Consider the following 14,181-nt stretch of genomic DNA (forward strand, 5'->3'; position numbering starts at 1 on the left):
CATGTTATGCCAAATTCTGATATCAAATTTGAATGCTTAACAATGTAAAATGTTCCATAAATACCAGTTGTCTATGTGTACATCTATTTTGTGATCAAATACCGTAAGAGCTTTTATTTTTAGCACTTGATAATCTATATCTATATTAGACTAATTTGTCTCCAATTAAATTTGCTTGACAGCTAAACTCTTCAAAACACTTCAAGCCTATCAACTATTCTTGAATTAGGGGAATGCATTTCCATGCTCTATCTTACCTTAATAAATTGGTGTATTTGTATGCATTTTTCATTGGGAGAAAATGTTTTAACTGTGTTTTATTTTCAGAGAAGAACTATTTATACAAACATGGGGACTGTGAAACGAAAATTCTATAGTGAATTGTGAAAAGTGGACATATTTCTAAATTCATTCCACTGCCTTTATCCAAACTTAAGAATTCCAGACATTTGTTATTCCTTCGGCAAGACATCCCCGCTGCACAATGATATGTTCATTTCGTAATTTGGTTGCTGGCCACCAAGTGCTCCTTAGTTTTTAAATACATTTTGAGATTTACTGGAAACTTGAAGAAGAAATTAGTTCCTGATTAAGACTATCCCAACTTTTATTTTTACTGTTAGTTTCACTTTGTTTCTATGTTGTTTCATGTCCTTGTTATATAATTGTACGTTGTGTGATATGTGAACAACACAATTTTGGATGAACTTTGTGTTACATGTACGTTGTTTTCATTAGATAGACTGCTTGAAAATAGTGCGTTCCTGAGGGATTTTGAACATGCTACAGTTAAGAAGTGAAAATATGGACCATGGAAGCACCAGCTAGAGTTTTATGGACTATAAACATCTGTTGTTGTATTATGATTAAATGCAGCCAAAAGTCATGAGTAAAAATAACTAGATTGCAATAAGAAACATCTCATTTTTGGGGGGTCTTTCCCAAATGTTCCCCCCTCCCAATTTCCTTTTTTGTTTTCTATCAAAGGAAGATACTAAGTTTCAGAAAGAGTTTTTGAAATCAGGTATTTTACCATTCATACCCATCAATAGAAATGTTTTTTGATTAAGCACTTAGCAATATGACTGAATTGAGAGTCTGAAAAAATACCCTGCATGTCAATACTCGATATTTGAGTTGGAAAAATATCCTTTTTATTAGACACATTGTAAAAAGCATGCATTCCCAAAAACTGCTGTTACGCTTCCATTTCTTTGTGTCATATGCTTGCTACTTGTAACTTTTTATATAAAGATATATAAAAATGTATAATATTTCCTAACTTGAGTTAAGAAAAATGTTTTCTTCTATTAGAGTGATAAAAACTGACTTACATAAGTGCACACTTTATATCAACTCTTTCTACCTGTTAGGCTCTAGGATGTCTTTTAGTATTGAGGCTTACTTCTCTAAATTTGATCTCTCAAGTTTTATGGAATATGTTCTCCTTTTAGAATAGTAAAATCTTTTTAAATGCTTTAAAATCACAGGCCCTTTTATGACCCAAATTATACCATTCTGAGTTGTTCTCATACTCAGGTGCACATATAATACCTGAAAGCTTACTAATCATGATGTGTTTAATATAAATAAAGTAAAATCATATACTACATTTGATTGCCATTGAATCATATACACACTCTCGAAAGTTTGATTTAATAAATGGATACTTTTTAAATATTCAATGTGTATTCTTAGAAAATAAATTTTAAAAATCAGAATTACTATAAATCTGCTTACCAACATCTCCAAAACTGCTGAATTCTACAGAAGTCTGTCCTTCAAATAGTAAAGTACTCCGGTCTATCACAGTTAAAACCTTGTGACTCAAGCAGACTTTATGAATCCATAGATGAATTACTTACATACATCTCTGTTAGGAATTCAACTTCATATATGCTAGAAAAACAAATGGGAAAGAAAATAAAATTTTATGATAGAAACATTAAAGAACTACCATAGCAATTCTGAATAACCTACCTTGAAAAAAAGTCGATATTCATAAATAATCACTTCCATGAATGTGATAAACTGATGAATAGAAAAAAATATATTGAACATGATAAAGAAAGATTATTTCTGTTGTTTTGCTACATATTTTATACACATTGCTCATGCCATAATTTAGCCTTTAGTATTTGACTTGACTGATTTATTTAATTGCATGCCAATTTTTATGCCCTCTAATTCAAATGTAATGCATCCACAGATTATTTTTGAAGTGATTAGCCATATTTTACTTTCCCTATGTAGAAATCTTCATAGGACCCTTAACAATTTGAATGAATAATCTCAAAAAAAGTATGATATTCATGTCAAGACTTATCTGTAACAGAAAAAAAAAGGAAAATAAATGAGGTGAACCACTTGCCATTCACTTGCCCTATAGCTGTGCACAGGCAGTTCTAAATATGCAGATGCTTCTGATCTGCTGTTTCACTGCTTAAAAGATATTTGCACTAGAAATCCACTAATGAAACAACAAAATCCAAACACACTAAGCAAAATGATAAAAATGGATTTCTTATGTATATTTAATACACAACAACTCCAGGGGAGAGCACAAATATTTCAAATGATGACTAGGTCTCCTCAGTGGTCATACTAAAAATATTTAATATCAGTCACTGACGAATCACAAAGAAAGGTAGTGTGATGTCAGGGCAGAGACCTCATGGCTTACATTAGCCCTCAAGATCTCTAGATGCAGGACCTTGAAAGTGTGGGATTCCACTATACCTCGGAGGCCCCTGGAAGAAGCTCTTTAAAAGCCAGTACTGAAATGTATCCATATATTAAAAACTCCTATTTACTGGTACATCAGACCCTATCACCTGAATATCAACTTTACATTTACATTCAAATGGGAAGACACATCGTAGGTAAGGAATGAGATGTTTCAAGATGTTCAAGATGTTTCAAGATGTTTCAAATCAACTTATTTTAATAAATAATTATATTTTTTGATAAAGTGAATTCAAATATGACTTACACAAGTGCTTTATTAATTCCACAAAATGTTCTCCAAAAACATAATTGCACACTATGTTAGTTAATTTGAAAATAGCTGTTTTCCTTTTATTTCTTTATTTTTGAATTCACTTTCAAAAACTGGGAGACATATCATGAGTCTATGCAACACCGGTGAAAACCTGCATTCAGCCTCTTACTTTTGTCCAAGTGCATTTCAGTTGCCTAATTCAAGGTTGGTGTGCTGATTTGGAAACAAAATTTTTTGTACCTGATTTTATATACATGCAATTGCTATGCATCATATTGCAAAGTAGACATATGTGATGTTGGTTTTCCATAAATCACTTTCATTTGGTCAGATAATTAAAATGTGGCTATAAACGTAACTGTAGATAAATGTCTTTGGACTTTTGAAGGAGAACAATCCACACTGGAAATGTTGACTTTTCTGTTTTGCATCATTTTTTTCCACTAAAAATATTTCAGTGGGTCTGACTCCATAAACTGTTATTCCTGGTGTTTAATAAAGTTAGGACTTTGACAAAAACTGAATGAATATTCACATAAGCTGTTGCATCAACTTTTTCTATGTTTTTCCTCCCTTAGGAATTTGAGTTTTCCTCAAATTTGATAGCTTTTAAAAAAAATCCCATGAATGGATTTTCCTTGACCTCAGAATATCATAATAAATGACAAAATATGATACTGGTTCCTGTTACCTTAATTAAAGTAATGGCAAATAACTTATTGATGTTTTGGTGGTAAAATAATTAATAGCATTTTATCTTATTATGAAGTTTGTATATTTCAAAGATGAAAATGAGTCCTGTCAGATTCCAACTCTAGAGGGAGGTTAAATAAATAAAATCTCTAAAATTCTCTGAATCCTAAATGTATATGATTTGAAAAGCGAGTTTCAGGTTTTTCTAACTTCACTGAAGTGAGTCAGTTTCAATATCATGTCTACTTCTGCGTTCTTTCTTCCCTTTGCTTGTGTCTATCTGTCACACTCGTGGCATGGGGGGCCAGCCAATGAATTGTTACATATGAAGAATAGAAGAATGAAGCCTTGAATCTATGATAAATCGCTTATCATATTTCATTAAAATTTCCCATTCCTCTCTTAAAGTTTGGAAATAAGTAGCAAAGTAAAATATATCGGAAAAATAGCCAGAAATATGGTTTTATAAATAATTTTGTTCCACAAATCTGAGGCCCTTTTTTAACAGATTTATCTTGATTAGTTTTGTTAATGAGTTGCTTAAACTGTACTACAAATTTCTTTAACTGACTAATGTCGCTCGAATAAATCCAGTGGTGTCATAGAAATACCAAACATGAGTGACCAATGTCAGGCACTCTTAATACATCATCATTTTTTTGTGTAGGTAAGGCCTCTGGTTCTGTACTTATTTGTGCATTATTAAAGAAGTAATGCCCTCTTAATATGACTTTAACTCCTCAGAGTAAGAATAATAAACTCTACCTACTTCAGACTTATGTCATTTACAAGGGTCTAGGGTTGGTTTCCAGAAAATTGTTTATTTCTGCACTAGCACGATGATGTAGTGAAAACACTGCTTTATATTCCTAGGAAATGTGCAGTCAGAATATTCTTGTTTGTCCTCAACTTTCTACCATCTCTCCAAAGTCTGAGGCATGCCATTTTACATTGATCGATTCTTTGAAAAGTTATCTTTTTACTCTCAGATGTAGATGCAAAATGTAACAGTGAACAGAAAACACAATGTATACATTGTTTAAAAGAAGACATTTCTATTATGTAACATTATGAAATTTGTACTCTCTCATCACTTTCTCACCAGTTAAGTTTAATATCAACATAGCCAGTCATTTTGATCCTGTACAATCTATATACTGGGATTCTTCCTAAATGCTTTGGGGATGGTTAAAAAAAAAAAGGCAGCAATCTTGGGGAATAGGATTATGAGCTTCAGAGGATAAAAGGCGCTTAGAGGAGCTAGATCCAAAAAATGAAGACCAAAGTTATTTGCCAAGTTTTTCATGTTAAAAAGCTAAATGGTTCTCCCCCTTCACAATCTTGTATGGAAGATAAAATATATTCAGTTGTCAAGAGAATACAATGCAAATGATTTTTTAAAAGATTTTATTTATTTACCTGAGAGAGAGCATGTGCATGAGGAGGGTGAGAGGCAGAAGGAAAGAGAGAGAGAATCTCAAGCAGACTCTGAGCTGAGCGTAGAGCCCAATGAGGGGTTCAATTCCACAACCCCAAGGTCATGACCTGAGCTGAAACCAAAAGTCAGCTTCTTAGCTGACTGCACTACACAAGTACCTCCAGATGATGTTTTATAATAAAGAAGTCAGTAGCATAAATATGGGATACAAATATCTTCTCAGGAATCAAGAAAGGCTTAATGAATAGTTGTCCTTTTGAGCAGTTCTTGAAGGTTGGAGATCATCAAATACTGGAGCAAGGAGAGATTTTCACCTAGAGAAATTGGAGCAGGGTGTAGTTGGGAGGCCATGTATTTTTTTAACTTAGCTGAAGAGTAGGAGTAGACAAAAGGAGAAATAGTAAATATAGTTGGAAGAGTAGGTTGGCATTTGCATCATGATTTCTGAGCGCATGTAGTTTCATCTCAAGGCATTCATATTTTATTATAAGGACAGTATTTTAATGTTTCTTAATGTGATATGCTTTATGAATTATACTTTAAGTCGAATCTTCTGATGGCAGTATGTTTTCTCCATTGAGATAGGAATGAGTAAAGGAAATTAAAACAATACAAAACAAAACACTAAGAAAGAATAACTGTTATATCCAGAAACATCTGTCTTGCTTTTCTGTTTATCTTCTGCTGTATTTTTTTTTAACTCTTAAGATTATGATTGACTAACCAACCCATTGAGCCCTATGTGCTGCACACCATTTGGTGTGTTTTACAGTCAAGTATTCCACTGATCATCTTACCAAGTTCTAACACTAGTAATAACAATACTCATTGTTACAGTTGTGGTTGTTATTCCATTTATTTACAAAGATATTAAAGAGAGTTTTCTATTAACTTTTCTAAGACTGCACAATAGGGAGTGATAAATCTGGCACCAAACCTAGTCTGATTAATGCCCAAATCAGCCAGCGATCCTCACTTACCTATGTGCATATGGCTCTCTGGTAGTCAACACAGCATGTTTTGCTGAAAGAAGTCAGTTTGTATTCATAGTAACTCCATAGTTGTGTGTTTCCTCATCTGTAAAAATATATATTATAGCAACTTCTCTTCACCCTGTATCATTTAAGGATAAAATGAGTGTATTGGAAGATATTTTTATATCCTTATGAATACGTAGTGTTTCTTAAGTCATGTGTAAACTTCATTTATAATCGGCATGAAACAAGCACATCTTCTATAAAGGAGCAGTAATGAAGAATGATTTCCAGTCTTCTTGTATTCACAGTGAAATGACTCACTTTCAGAACTCACTGATTGTTATTCACTAAAATGACGTTTTCTCTGATGCTTATTTTAGTGCATTATTTTACTGAACTCTAGAGGCCCTAGGTGACTCCAAAAGCCCTAGTCATCAATATACACAGAAATACCAACGCTTGAAAGAAAATCCTGTTTTCAATCCTAGACAATTGTTCAATATAAATTTGCATGATATAAATAGTGGATAAGCAAGCATATAGACAGTTACATAGACAATTACAGTTTCTGAGCCACACTTATAAAATGTGGTATAATGTACTAAAAATAGTGCATCCATTTTCGACAGGAAAAATTCATTTTTTATTTTTGAAAGATTTTATTTATCTATCTGACAGAGAGAGCACAAGCAGGGGTTGCTGCAGAGGGAGAGGGAGAAGCAGGCTCTGCAGGGAGTCCAATGCGGCACTCAATCACAGGACCCTGGGGTCATGACCTGAGCCGAAGGCAGATGCTTAAACATCTGCACCTGGCACCACCCAGGTGCGCTCAACAGGAAGAATTCAAATTCAAACTTCAGGTTCACTTCATACTACTTAAGTGCTCTTAAAAAAAAAGCTGTTTGAACCCTCTGAGCTTTGAAGGCTTTATCTGTGAAAGGGAGAGCCTATCACTAATGAAAAAGTTGCTGAGAGATTTGGAGATAATGGTATCCAACAATGACACGAAATCAGTGATAACCAACCTGGGGGCTGAAGATTTTACACTGTGCTTTACTGTAATTTGTACTCTAAATTGGAAAAATGTCTCTAGTCTAAAGCACTTTCATAAATCTGTGAATCAGGCACTGCTAACTAAACAGGAGTGCTCCATATTTGTGATTCGCAAAGGTTTAGAAAACTCAGGAAAAGATCTCACCTTTCAGAGGTGCTAATCAACTGATATCAGTGAGTGAGGGATTATGAAGGATGGGACCAAATGGCAGGAATGGAGTGATTAGTTAGGTGGCAACAAGAGTCAGACACTGCCTATTACCAACCGACCTCAGTGAGGAGGATGCTGGAAGAAAAGCCAATACAGATCTAGTATTAACAATATGAAATTGAAAATTTCTGATTTTTAGAATATAAGACCAGAGAATATAAGAAAATATAAGACCAATCTGGGTATCTTTCAAAAATAATTGTTAAGTGCACAGTCAGTGTGGGTCGGTCAAATGAGCAAATGAGTAGAACAATTTGATTTGAGAAATAATTAAATTTCTTTGTCATAGAAGCACTGTCCCAACTTGCCACCCTGGCCTCTATTTATGTAGCCCTTCCTTCTAGAAGTTATAGAACTAAGTCATATTCTCAAGTATGCCTGAAGAAATGCTATTTTATAACTGGTATTGCTGGCATGCTAGCTTTTTAAAAAATTATTAATTAGCAGATTGTGTTTTCCAAACAAGCAGAGACAAAATACAAACAACAACAACAACAAAAAAGGTAAGTCTTAAGGTACAAAAACTTAGAATAACATTTAAATAGGATTGCTTGAAGTACATATCAATTCAGTATACTTGGGAACCATGGGCCATTCATGATTTTTAATTTCTCATATATGCCAACTCTGTGAATGGAAGTGTCTTTTAAAAAATATCACTCTTTAAAACGCAACTTTTCCAAGTAGTTCAGCATTGTTAAGATGTAATCCATGAACACGTTTTCTTACAATAAACTTGTCCAACTTTCTGAAAGGACAGTCTTTATATGTTAAAAATGATTAAGTCATTAATTGCTAATAAAGTATTTTATAAACTGTTAATGCAGTTGGGAGAAAATGCTCTCTACTCCCTTTCTATAGCCAACACTTATCTATCATTTTTATAAAGTATGTAAGTCTTTTCTGACCAGATGCTTATCCTTTAGTCTCTTGTAAATAAGTACTATTTATTTCAGGACTGGGCCTGTGGCTGAGATAAACTATCTCACCCTCCAATTGATGGCTCTGAATCACCAGGCCTGGGACTTTGCACTTTGGTCCTTTCTTTTGCCAGAGGGTCCCCGCCAGATCTCCTAAGAGAGCAGTAGAGAAGGATGGAGTCGGCTGAAGACCTCAGGGACTTACTTGCTTTTTGCTTCCTGTTTCCATCAGTGTCATCCAAGCATCATTGCTTGGATTCAACAGCAGCCTCCATCTCCTTGAGGCACTTGGAGACCACGCCCCCTAGCATCCCTCAGAGGTATCTGCACCAGCAAAAGCATGCCCTCTTCAGACCGCACTGCTGAGCCCTGCCTCCTCAGGATACCTTCTAGATTCTAGATTCTGAAAACCTCAGTCTCCTATTGGTTTTTGAGTCTGAGGCCTGGTCAGCCTTCACATCACTTAGGATTCCTGTGTTACCTCCTTATTCCTTCTTTGTTTTCATGGCTTTTCAACCCTACACAATAGATTCCCTGTATCACAGTCCCTCTCAATGTATCTGATATGTTTTCTGTTTTTCTGGCTGGAGGATTATGATGGATTTTAACTGACATTCTTGTCCTTGCTAAGAGCGTTTTAAAATTCTTACCTGAGATTCTTTTGCTTACCTTGTGACACTTTGCCTAGTTAAATTTCATACACTGACAAAATTATTTCTGAAATATTAGTTCTAGAGAATGAACTGTTAAAATTTACGTGACTATAATGCATATATTTATAATGAACAAGTGTTCCCTTTCATGGGTTGGGCATTTCTCAAATCTTGTTGGGACTTATAAGGGGGAAGAGGTTTATCATTTGTAGTGACATGACATTGAAATGAAAATCATCATGGATCCTCTTTCTAATTCATATTTCTGACCTAGCCAGCTCCAAGCAAATTCTTAATTCATTTATGTGCACCATAATCGATTTTTGTGGATCTTTAAATTTTACTTTATTCTTCAGGAATAAAGTTTTTGTCAAAATGGTTGGGCAGTTTTGGCCTATAGATGCCTTCAGGAGAGCCTAGAGGTCCTGCTCTGGTCTGTGAGAAATTTCAGAACATTTTGTAGGGGCTAATAACTTAAATTCTAACTAATCAGCCACAGAGCTTTAAAAGTTAAGTGTTATAAATTCGATTTTTCACAAGGAAAGTCTTCAAATCTAATCACCTGGTGGTAAGAATTTTCATCTAAGTCAACCACCATCAAACTTTTATGTCAAGGGAACAAGGAGACAACGAAATGTGGCTCATAGGTGAACTAATTTTGACTCAGTCTGTGGTCTATTTAAATTGTGATTTTCTGCAGTTTGTGATTATACAGGGGGAAAAGATCCATTTTTCTGGCTTAATCAGATGAAACCATAGCTAGTTATGATAAACTCATTTAATACAAAAAGTATTCTTGACACTACTTCAATCCAGACTTTGCCCAGAACACTCACATGTTTTCCCTCATAAATCTAGCAAATGCAGCCGTTTCTGAAGTCACAGAAAGAACAGGTTTATCTCAATGGAATGAGAACCAGCAAAACAGGAGCTCTGCATAAGTAATCACTGCTGAGTGTTCAGTTTGTATGAGACACTGTTCTAAGTATTTTACAGGTATTTACACAGGTAATCCTCACAACAGCCTTATAAGATTGTTATTATTAGCTTTGTTTTACAGATGAGAAAAATAAGGTCCAAAGAAGTTAAATATCATTCCTAAGATTCTGTAACTAATACATCATAAGGTCGGGATTTAAACTTTGGAAGTCTGGATATAGAATCTATAGTCTTTTTTTTTTTAAGATTCTATTTATTTGAGAGAAAAAAAAATACAAGCAGGGGACAGGGAGCAGAGCCAGAGGGTAAAGCAGACCCCCTGCTGAGTAGGGAGACTGACGTGAGACTTGATCCCAGGACCCTGGGATCATGACCTGAGCTGAAGGTGGATGCTTAACCGACTGAGCCACCCAGGTGCCCACGGAATCTATAGTCTTAACCATGAATCAAATTGTTTCTCATTGATTTCCCATCTATTAATTTTAATGAATTAGTCACTGTTTTATTTTATTATTTTTTAAAATTTATTTATTTATTTATTCAAAGAGAGGGAGAGGCAGAGACACAAACAGAGGGAGAAGCAGGCTCCATGCAGGGAGCCTGATATGAGATTCGATCCCGGGTCTCCAGGATCACACCCCGGGCTGCAGGCGGCACTAAACCGCTGTGCCACTGGGGCTGCCCTTAGTCAATGTTTTAAATCCACTCTTCCTAACCTCGCAAGTACAGAGACAGGAAAGACAAGGCTCAGGCGTTATAAATAATATAGTCCTTTCTCCTTGAAGGCATGCTTTAGGCATTCCCATAGGGATCCAGGAGAAAAATAATGGAGAATCTTTATCTATGAAATGATTTTGGCATGGTCTCCTTTGGTTGCTTACGGTACATGCATTTAGAATTTATGGATTAATGTATGGTTCAAGATCTGCCAAAAACTGTCAAGAGTCAGCATGTGACTCTATCAGTAATAAATGACAATGTTTCATAACTAAAGTATCTTTGTGTAAGTGATGCTCTGCAGACACCACTTAGAGAGTCCCTGTATGTAAAGTGTGTTGGGGTTCACCTACCATGCTATGCTGTCAAGGGCCTAGTGAGTTTGGTTTGTACAGCCATGTTTCCATATGCATTCCATTTAGCTCATAATTACCTGAATTCTTTGAATTATTGGTGAATTTTGATTCTGTATGAAATATGTGATTCTTGTAAGTCTGATTTGAAATCTGACTTTTTTGCTTCCTCAAGGAGTTTCCTACAGTTAAATTCTTTGAGAATTCCAAGAATTTCAGTGCCAAAGCTGTATGCTCCTTTGGCTTGTGTAAGTGGTTATCATGAGCACTGTTAACTTATTCAATAAACACATCACAAGCAACAACAGCTTGTTCAATAAATATTTATTGAATCCATACTAGGTGCACAGAGCTGTTTTAGTCACAAAACGGACAAAAATACTCCTTTTGTGACACATAATCTAGGTGAAGGAAACATAAAATAAAGAACAAAGAAATGTGAAAACAATAAAAATGATATGGCATGTTGTGAATGTGCCTTGACAAAAATGAAATTAATAAGGCTGTTAGGGAACAAGAGTGTTGAGATACCGAATTGGCATTTCGTGTGGAAAAGACCTGGGCAGCGTCTCTGAGAATGTGATGTCTGACCACAATCTTAATGGAGTAAGTAAAGTAGTGAGACTTGTCAATATCTGAGGGAAGAGTTTTCTGGCAGGAGTGTGCTGGGTGTGGTTGAGAAGACATGAGTGGGGACAGAGCAGGAGAGAGATTGCAGGAAGCGATGAAGGGGAGTGGCCTTGGAGTAAGATCAGGTAAAGGTCATCAAGTAATGCTGGAAAATACGGATTTTGCTCTGTATTTATTTTAAAATGGGAAGCCACTGGAGGGCTTTGGCAGAGCACTGGCACAACATGGCTCTGCTTTTCCAGCTCTGCTCTGTCTGCTGTGTTGAAAATAGTCTGGAAAGGAGTAAGGGGAGAGGAAATGCAATGGTGCAGCTGAGAGATGAAGCAAGTGTGGCATGTCTGTCAGTGCAGTCAAGAAAACCAAAGCCACTGTATGTATTCAAGGCATTAAAACATATGTAGGGATTAAGGGCTTAAATAACCTTTGGGAAACCTGAAGAGTAAAGGTCAGAGAAACTACATTAAAGCTCTTAGCCTGATGATGCCTGGAAGATTCTACGATTCTTAAGATTCTCTGAAAAATGCCACAAGACTATGTGAAGCTACAGAAGGCAAGTGGGGAGGGTAGTTCTGAAGAACACACCTGCACATATGTGAGTATCAAACATGCATCTGGCTGCAAGTGCCTTTGGAGAATAATGGCCTCCCTCTTATCTCCTCCAGTCGAATCTCGCACAAGTGCTTATCACTGACAAATCCTATCCTTCATTTGTACCTTGTAAAATTCCTGGACTTATTACCTCTTTGTCGAATTGCCTTCAAAGTAATTTTCTTTTCATATGTCATTCATTATTCAATGGCTTGATGTAGAGATAAGATAAATACTGTATGATCTAACTCTGTCCTCTGGAAGCAGGGGTTTACCAAATTAATTTTGTTATACAATAACTAAGTTGTATATTTTGATATCTTTCTTTCCTACTAGTGTACTAGCTTGTTGAGGAAGGAAAATCCTTTTCGTTTTTGTATCCCCAGAATATAACACCTTCCTGAAATATCCTAGATGCACAATAAATACTTTTTGATTGAATGAAAATTTTTCCATAATAAAAGAAATTATCATGGGGCAAATTTAATGCCATCACTCTGAGACAATCCATATGAACAAGTGGAGAAGTGTATATTAAAGTGATTTACACTAGAGAAATTATCCGTATAGAATTATGATTCAAATTTGGGTGAGTTTGTGAAGGGAGTATAGATCATAAATAAATGTGAAGAGCAGAAAAATATATAAGAAGCAAGATTTTAAAAAAAAAGGTATACAAGGCATGGCAAGGCTTGAAACAGCTGTGGATTATTTGGAGTATACCATTTCATTTTTTTTCTGTTTTTCTTACTTTTTAATCAAGGGAATCTTTCAACTATTCCTGGTGGACTTGGGAAGAAAAGATTAGAGATTTGTATTCTCAAGGTTTACCGAGTATAATGGAATTGATATGCTTGTATTTTTTTCAGATACCATTACACTTTTGGTGCAATTCTTTGTAAATAGACAGCTCAATCTTCTTATCAAGTTCTGAAAGGATATATCTAAGGACTATCCAAGAAAACATTTTGGAAATTGTGCTTATTATAAAACAGCAATGCAATCACAACAAAACCCTATTTAGAACCGGACTCTATGCCATTGCTTTCCATGGAGCACTCTTTACCTGATGGTGCTGGGCAGGTTAGAATACCTGCTCCAGAAGCTGGAGCTCAGTCACAGCAAAGGCAAGCAACACACACATCTGTTAAGAGGGTCTGGTTTTCAACAATAGACACTTAGCTTTCTCATGACTTAGAATAAGCATTCATCATGAACATGACAAGTTGCTACGAGTAAGATAAGGTTAACTAAAGAAGATTCTTGGACACACATTGTTTTGTTTAATTGTATCCTGACTGTCATTCTGAAGGAAGATATTATTACATTCTTCATTTTACAGGTAAGTAAACTGAATCTTAAAAGAAGTCAACCAATTTATCCAGTTAACAGCCAATGAATGGTGGGACTCCCAGATTCTCATGTAAGCTTCCTACTGACACACTCATTTGCTACCAAAGTACTGACTTCATATACTGAGCCCCAGATATGGGCTAATGCTTGATATGCGCTTTCCAAATTCAACCTTTGGAACCAGATTTTTTGGGGGGAGTATGACTAGCCCTGTGTTTTTTCTTTTGAGAGGATTGATGCTTAGTGATGTTCAATGACCAATGCCAAAGAAAGAATTTAAAACCATTTGGAGGGTAAAGGCAAAACAAAACAAAACAAAAAAACCAATATATATGCATCCTTATCTCTATGAAAACTATTTTCCTCCGCATCAGTAGTTATTTATTTGGTTTCTCTTTATAGGAATTATGTTGAATTGTCTGTTGTTAATGAAGCACCACCAACACTGTCTACTAGGATTGCAAACTAGGTTTAAAAGTATCCCTTCCCTCTCTAGCTCTGAGATGGAGTTTGTCAATGAGAGGAACTCATAAAGGATTTGGAGGGGAAGATGGAGTGGAAGTCATTCTTCTTAGGAGGCCGCAGTGGGCAGATGTAGCAGTTTCTCAGCCACAACTGTGAGCTCCCAGTTCTCCATCATGGTGACCAGATGTAG

The 14,181-nt window shown here is 35.5% G+C and overlaps 1 protein-coding gene across 4 annotated transcripts in view; it reads left to right on the forward strand.

Annotated features, from left to right (window-relative positions):
* Positions 1 to 13,133, forward strand: part of LOC129514432 (neuropilin and tolloid-like protein 1) — a 124,546-nt gene extending 111,413 nt beyond the window's left edge. For 2 of the 4 annotated variants that reach the window (XM_055332995.1, XM_055332992.1), the window contains exon 11: positions 328 to 1,914. The gene's annotated coding sequence lies outside the window, so the exon portion shown is untranslated. Of the gene's footprint in view, positions 1 to 327; positions 1,915 to 13,042 lie in introns of those variants that run through there. The other 2 variants (XM_055332994.1, XM_055332993.1) reach the window with 2 other exon arrangements.
* The last annotated feature ends 1,048 nt before the right edge of the window (positions 13,134 to 14,181 follow it).

This window comes from Nyctereutes procyonoides, unplaced genomic scaffold, assembly GCF_905146905.1.
Source record: "Nyctereutes procyonoides isolate TBG_1078 unplaced genomic scaffold, NYPRO_anot_genome, whole genome shotgun sequence".
NCBI classification, from domain to species: Eukaryota; Metazoa; Chordata; class Mammalia; order Carnivora; family Canidae; genus Nyctereutes; species Nyctereutes procyonoides.